Source organism: Empidonax traillii, unplaced genomic scaffold (assembly GCF_003031625.1).
Source record: "Empidonax traillii isolate 1590-97213 ecotype Southwest subspecies unplaced genomic scaffold, ASM303162v1 scaffold902:size247835, whole genome shotgun sequence".
Lineage (NCBI taxonomy): Eukaryota > Metazoa > Chordata > Aves > Passeriformes > Tyrannidae > Empidonax > Empidonax traillii.
Window position 1 is genome coordinate 91,776 of NW_020956095.1, and position 7,076 is coordinate 98,851.

Here is a 7,076-nt window from a genome sequence, read left to right on the forward strand (position 1 = left end):
CCAGGTCTTCCCAAATCCTGGGCTTTGATGCCTTCAAAATGTGATCCGAGATGGTATCGAGCTGTGCCAGGGGACGGGCAGGTTGGACACTGGGAAAATTCCTTCCTGGAAAGGGCTGTCCAGCCCTGCCACAGCTGCCCAGGGCAGGGCTGGAGTTCCCATCCCTGGGGGGATTTAACAGCTGTGGGGATGTGGCACTTGGGGACACAGGGCAGTGGTGGCCTTGGCACTGCTGGGGAAGGGTTGGCCTTGATGATCTCAGAGGGCTTTTCCAACCCTGGGATTCCATGTTGGGCATGGAATCTCCCCTGGAAGTTCAACCTACCCTCACACTGCTCGGCTCGGCCTTGGCTCCCACACCTGCACAGGGAGGTTTGATCCGGCAATTCCTCAGCTTTTGGGAAAGACCACACTCCAAAGCCACAAACAGTCGGTGCCCAAAGGACTTCCCGCTCCAGAAAGGAAATGGGAAGGGGAAAACTGCAGCTGGGAAGTGGAAGGGAGGCTTCCAAGGGCTGGATTAGTCTCTGGCATATTTTCCAATGAGCGCTATCTTGGCCTCAAGCTCTCTTTGAGCAGGAAAAGGTGCAAAGAGTGGGAGAAAGGGAAAGTAGGGGAAACAATTTGCAGGCTGTAGGCTCTCTTTTGGGATGAGATGGGTCTTGTTCTCTGAAAATTGTTTCATCTCCCTAGGGCTAGAGATGGATAGAGATTCCTTTGAGTAGAGATAATGATGGTCTTGGGATGGCTGCTCTGGCTGGAGTAGGATTTGCTGGAGCCTTGGAATAGGGATGGGACCCAAGTGTTTACTGAGTCCATCTCCATGTGCTGGGACATAATTCAGCTCATGTGATTGAGGCTGCATGATTTTGGCAGACCTCTGATCCCAAAAAAAGAAGGGAAAACTAAATAGCCTAGGGTGAGTGTCCATGAGGAAAAGGCTCAGCAGGAGCACCAGGACGTGCTGCTGTGATGTCTGACTCTGAAGTACCCACAGATCTGGGTCAAACTGGACAGACTTGCTGCAAAATGGGACAACAATTCCTGGGAGGGGAAGAAAGAGGCCAAAACTCTGCTTGGATGAAGGAAATGTGGGTCCGTGCTGCACGTATGGACTCACCCTGCTCTGTATGGACCAGCAGTGCCATTCCTGGACAACCTTCTTGCTTTTTAGGAATTTAAGCCCTTTTCTTAACCCTTTGGTGCTGAGAAAAAAAAAAAAATTAGTTTGGCATGAGGGCATGAGGAACAGATCCCAATTTGCTCTTTCCCCTGGGATATTAAGAGCTGCCCCAATTCCCACCTTTCACATTTGCCTTCCTGCTGCTGACAGCTTGGCCAGCAAGCTGAGAAATATCCCAGCACTGCCTGAGATCACCCCCCATTTCCTAATTCCCAGTAATGTGCAGATTTTCTGCTTGGCAGAAATATCCACATGGGAAGTGAGTGTAGTTCCAGCTGCCTGGAAAATACTGAAGGGGCTGATTCCTGAGAGAAACTCCTGGAAAATTCAAAGAGAAAGCAGATTCTTGTGTAAGGAAAGACAGCTGGATCCATTTTTGTGCAATCAAGGAGTGATCAGTGGGAACAGAATGTTCCTGTGTACAATACTCCTGGAAACTGTGACCTTTCCCACCTTTCCTGGTTGATTCCTTGAGGCTCCTGAAGGAACTTTGCACACGAGGTCTGTTAGTTGGGTTTTTGTAAATCAAATTCATATATCCTCCCTGCTTGCAAAAAAAAGCAAACCCTCAATCCTATTAGGAAGAAGATGTGGAATTTGCTGCCTCACCTTTGGCTTCAGGCAATCAAAACCCATTTATATGACATCCTTCAGCATCCCTGGAGCTGCGTGAGCCACAAACCTAATTAATTTAACCAAAGGGGGCAAGGAGGGAATGAAATGTTGAGTACAACCGGGAAGAAAAACTGAGATGAAGGAGGCCTTTACTGCCATGGACTTAACTTTTTGCTCTGGTTTTGCTCAGATTTCCAAGGAAGTCACGTGTTCCAGCAGTTCCCATCGTGGCAAAGTACCCCTTGGTTTTTTTATAAGCCACATCACTCAGAAAGCAAGTGGAATCACTGAAGGAGTGATGCTGGCAGGTAGTTTGCTTCCAGCATCCTCTTTGCAGAGAAGGAGGAAACTGTGTTTGTTCCAGCCTGGGCCAAATCCAGGCTTGCAACCTCAAAGGGTCCATACAAAACTGGAAAGAACAGCTGTAATTCTAAACAAAAAGGGGGATTAATGGTGTTTTTCCCACTGGAGTTGTGGAGCATAGCACAGACCCCTCTGCCAGCTCTGGGATGGGGGGGTTTATTTTCCCTTGGCATCAGGAGCAGGGAAAGCTGGGAGAGAGTGGTTTCTCCTCCATGTCTCTGCTCCCAGACTCCACCACCTGCCCGGAGGGATCCACCCAAATTCCCCGAGACCTTAGGAGGGTTGATGGAAGACAACAAAACTTCCAGAAAGCTCCCCCAGGGTGTGCAAAGCCTCTGCAAAGAGAGCAAACCCTTGCCCTGGACTGGCACTGCGCCATTTCTCCTCCTCCTCCTCCTCCTCCTCCCAATCCTATTAGTATTAGGGAGGGATGGAGCTATAAGAGGAAAAGCCCATCTTTAGCAGCAGTGCTGACAGCTTGCCTTTTAAATCTTTAATAAGCACAAGCTTGCACAGCCACTCTGCTGCTCAGCACATGGAAGCAGCCACCCAGTGCCCTGCAGGGCTGCTGGAGGCTTGGGAAGCACCTGGAGAACCTCAGCTGCAGTTCTTGCTCCATCAGAAAGCCTCCACATGTGTGCCAGGAACCTGCATTCCAAGCCTTGTCCTGTGTGGAGCTGTTCATCCCAGAAGGGTTCGCAAGGCCCGAGTGACAGGGATTCAGCTCCTCCAGGTCTCAGTTTGGGACTGCAGATGGTCCCTCTGCTTAACTGGGGGGCAAAAGTGGCCCCTCTGGGACATTAATGAGAAACATTAAAAGAAGCACTGAACATAGAGTCTTTGCCAGAGTCTCTGGGTGGAGAACATTGTTCTGGGAAGCAGAAGGCAGGGAAGAGTCAGGAATTGTGTCTCAGAAACTGCAATGAATGAGGGTGCTGGGGCATGCTGGGGTCTTGCTGCCCTCTCCTGGAGGCAGCTCCTCCTTCTGGACCAGGGGATGGCTTGTGGAGTTTGAGCATGGCCAGGATGTCTGCAAGGCAAGTCCTTGGCATCCAGGTTTCTGGTAACCACAAGCCACAGACACCTCAGCTCTCTGTCCTTTGGAGGCTGGAGCCCCCAGTTCTAGCCCTTCTTCCCATGGAGAGGTGGAGCAGCTTTTGGTTGTATCCCAAATCAGGGGGACCTTGGCCAGACTTTTCACTGGAAGAGCAGAGGTGGTTAAATTGTGTGTAAATGGAATTAGGCACTGCCAGAGGGCAGGGTTAGATGGGATATTTGGAAGGAATTGCTGGCTGGAGGGTGGGCAGGCCCTGGCACAGGTTGCCCAGAGAAGCTGTGGCTGCCCCTGGATCCCTGGAAGTGTCCAAGGCCAGGTTAGAGTAACCTGGGCTGGTGGAAGGTGTCCCTGCCCATGGCAGGACCTGGATGATCTTTGTGGGGGATGATTCTGGGATTCTCTGTCTCGCAGAAGCAGCTGCCCCTGGGCTGGGCAGAGCATGTGGAAATGGAGCATGTACTGGATTTATTGCTCTGTGTGCCAACAGGATGATCCAGTTTAGTCATGGAGAGGCAAATCCCTTGTATGGGGCAGGAACTGCAGCTGGATCCGACGCCTTATCTGTGCTCTAAGGCAAATTTAAGTGTCTGTGCAGAAATGTCAGGGAAGAAAACGAAGGAAGACCTGAAGCACTTAATCTCAGTTTAGGATAAACACTTTGTATTTCCTCACTGTTTGCAAATTCATGTAGATGAAACAAGATCTGGAAAGCCAGTGATGAAAAGGTTCAGGAAAGAGGCAGGAGAGCAGCACCAAGGAAGGAGAAAGAACAGCAATATGTGGTGGGAGGCTGGGGGAGGGGATTACAGACACTGCCCAAAGCTGAAGGATCACCCTAAGAAGGGTGTGGGAGGCATGGGAGGGTCTCAGCAGATGTTCTCCTGCTCACTCCCCAGCCAGGCACCCACCGTGGTGCCCTGGGAGTTGCTTTAGGTTCTATTCATATCCAGATGTGGAGTGTGGTGACCACACACCACCCCAGGCCCTTCTCACACTCCCTCCACATCATTTGCCTTCTCAGATCCTCTTCTTTGGGTCTTGGTTTTTCAGGCAGCTCCTGGCTCAGCCTGCCTGTTCCCCAGCCTTCAGAAATGGAGCACAACCCCAAAAAACCCATGTCGTCTTCTGAGCCCATCCTGGACCTCAAGACAGACACGGCAGAAGCAGTTACAGGTGAGAACATCCCTTTGCTGCCCGGGTGTCCCAGTCCCACCATGCAGAGCCAGGGGTCGTGTCCATGGACCTGCACTCACACCCAGGCACTCCACAGGGATGTGTGTTCCTGTCACAGTCTCCCCCTCTTCCTCTTGTATCCATTCCTTCACCACAAATGGCTTGATTCCGTCCTGATTCCGGTTGTGCCAATGCCAAGATGAGCTCAGGCTTGGAGTCAAAGGCGCACTGGCTTGTGCACCAGGGCTGGTGAGAGGCAGATGGCACAGGGGGACACTGTGTCTGGCTTGGCACTGCCAATACAGCCTTTTCCCACCAGCTGGGAAGGTGGGATGTGGTTCCAGGCTCCAGGTATCCAGGCTTCACAGGTCTGCTCCAATGGAAGGTGTCCCTGCCCACAGCAGGGGTCAGAACTAGATGAGCTTTAAGATCCCTTCCAACCCAAACCGTTCCAGGTTTCCATGGTTCTAAGATCCTCCCCACCCTGCTTTCAGCCTGCTGTCCATCCTGGGCTCTCTTGTTTAGCCCCCATGACACTGATGCTCAGCTTTATCCCTGGAGAGTGGCAGGGAACATTCAGGTCCCAGCACTGCGAGGTCTCCACTCATGAACCTCCATCCTGCACAAGGTGGGCCCTCCAAGCCCCCCCTGTCCCAGACGTTCCTCTGCTCTTGTGGACTTGCTGCATGTTTAAATAAGCCATAAGACAACACAGGGACACTGCAGGCTCTTCCAACTCAACAAATTTCCCACACTGAGCTGCTTCCAGAAACAAGTTTCCCACTGCGTGTGCCGTGTCAGGGAGCAGATGGAATGCTGAACCACCTCCCCTGGGCGGCAGCAATTCTGCTCTCCCCAAAACCAGGATGGCAAGCCATGGCTAATCTTCCTCTCCCACATGAGCACCCTTGACCTCCTCCTGAGGAACTGCAGGACAACCTCAGCTGCTTCCTGACAGTGCAGAAAGTAAAAACACCTCTTTATTGGGAAGCCCCACCAGGAGCCACGAGGATGGAAAGCCCAGGGGAGCTGCTTTGCTGGACTCCCCTGTCTTTCATTTGCTCATTCAGAAGGAACCCAGTGAAGCAGAAACTCCACTGGTTGGGATTCATTCCTGAGATTTGTAACCACAGAACACTCCACATCCTTTCCTGGTGTTACAGCCAATGACCAGGAGAGCCCAAGGAACCCTTTTCTCCCCAGAAATCAAGGCCAAACAAACCCCTTTCTCCCACAAATATCAACACCAAACAATTCCTGTGCTTACTTTTTTTTTCATTTGCATGATTTATTCCCTCTATAATCATTCCAAAACTTTCAGAATGCTGCCATCCCACCTCAGGGATGTGGCCAGTGATGATTTTCTGTGGCTGGGGATAAGTTTGCCCTGGAAAGAAATGGATGGTCTGAGAAAAGGACCCAGCACAAAGTCTGTCAGTGGTGGCAGGAGCCAGTTGAGTCCTCTCTTAGGTACATCTGGGGCATCTTTGTGGCTGCTGGAGTGAGGTTAGGAAACATTTCAGCTGGAAAAGAAACCTGGCAGCTCTTCCAGGCCATCAGCAGGAGTGGGAATAACTGATATGATCCCTCACACTGCAACATCCATGCAGGGCTCAGCGATGGTTTGCTCCAGGTGGACATTCCCAAAACTAGTTCATGCCCCTGGAAAAACCTTCAACTTGAAGGGTTCAGCAAAGGGGTGGCTGTTCCTCACCTGCTGCCCTGGGGACTCCAACCCTGGGAAGCAGATCAGGTTGACCAGGAGCTGCTCCTCTTGACAGGGGTTTGTCACACACACTATTGATGACTAATTCCTGCCAGGCCTTGGAGTCATGGAATCATTTAGGTGGGAAAAAACCCTAAGACCATCAAGACCAACCATTCCCCAGCACTGCCAAAGCCCCCACTGACCTCTAGTGCCACATCCACACAACTGTTAAATCCCTCCAGGGATGGGCACTCCAGCCCTGCCCTGGGCAGCTGTACCAGGGCTGGACAGCTAGAAGAAAGGGAATTAGACCCATCTCATCCCAAAAGAGAGGCAGAGCCTACAGCCTGCAAAATGTTTCCCCTACTTTCCCTTTCTCCCACTCTTTGCACCTTTTCCTGCTCAAAGAGAGCTTGAGGCCAAGATAGCGCTCATTGGAAAATATGCCAGAGTCTAATCCAGCCCTTGGAAGCCTCCCTTCCACTTCCCAGCTGCAGTTTTCCCCTTCCCATTTCCTTTCTGGAGCGGGAAGTCCTTTGGGCACCGACTGTTTGTGGCTTTGGAGTGTGGTCTTTCCCAAAAGCTGAGGAATTGCCGGATCAAACCTCCCTGTGCAGGTGTGGGAGCCAAGGCCAAGCCGAGCAGTGTGAGGGGAGGTTGAGCTTCCAGGGGAGATTCCATGCCCAACATGGAATCCCAGGGTTGGAAAAGCCCTCTGAGATCATCAAGGCCAACCCTTCCCCAGCAGTGCCAAGGCCACCACTGCCCTGTGTCCCCAAGTGCCACATCCCCACAGCTGTTAAATCCCCCCAGGGATGGGAACTCCAGCCCTGCCCTGGGCAGCTGTGGCAGGGCTGGACAGCCCTTTCCAGGAAGGAATTTTCCCAGTGTCCAACCTGCCCGTCCCCTGGCACAGCTCGATACCATCTCGGATCACATTTTGAAGGCATCAAAGCCCAGGATTTGGGAAGACCTGG

The 7,076-nt window shown here is 51.9% G+C and overlaps 1 long non-coding RNA gene across 1 annotated transcript in view; it reads right to left on the bottom strand.

The window, feature by feature from the left end:
- Positions 1-6,432: 6,432 nt before the first annotated feature.
- LOC114067340 overlaps positions 6,433-7,076 on the bottom strand; it is a 7,111-nt gene continuing 6,467 nt past the window's right edge. The window contains exon 3 of the long non-coding RNA XR_003573378.1: positions 6,433-6,446. This is a non-coding gene — a long non-coding RNA (uncharacterized LOC114067340). The remainder of the gene's footprint in view (positions 6,447-7,076) is intronic.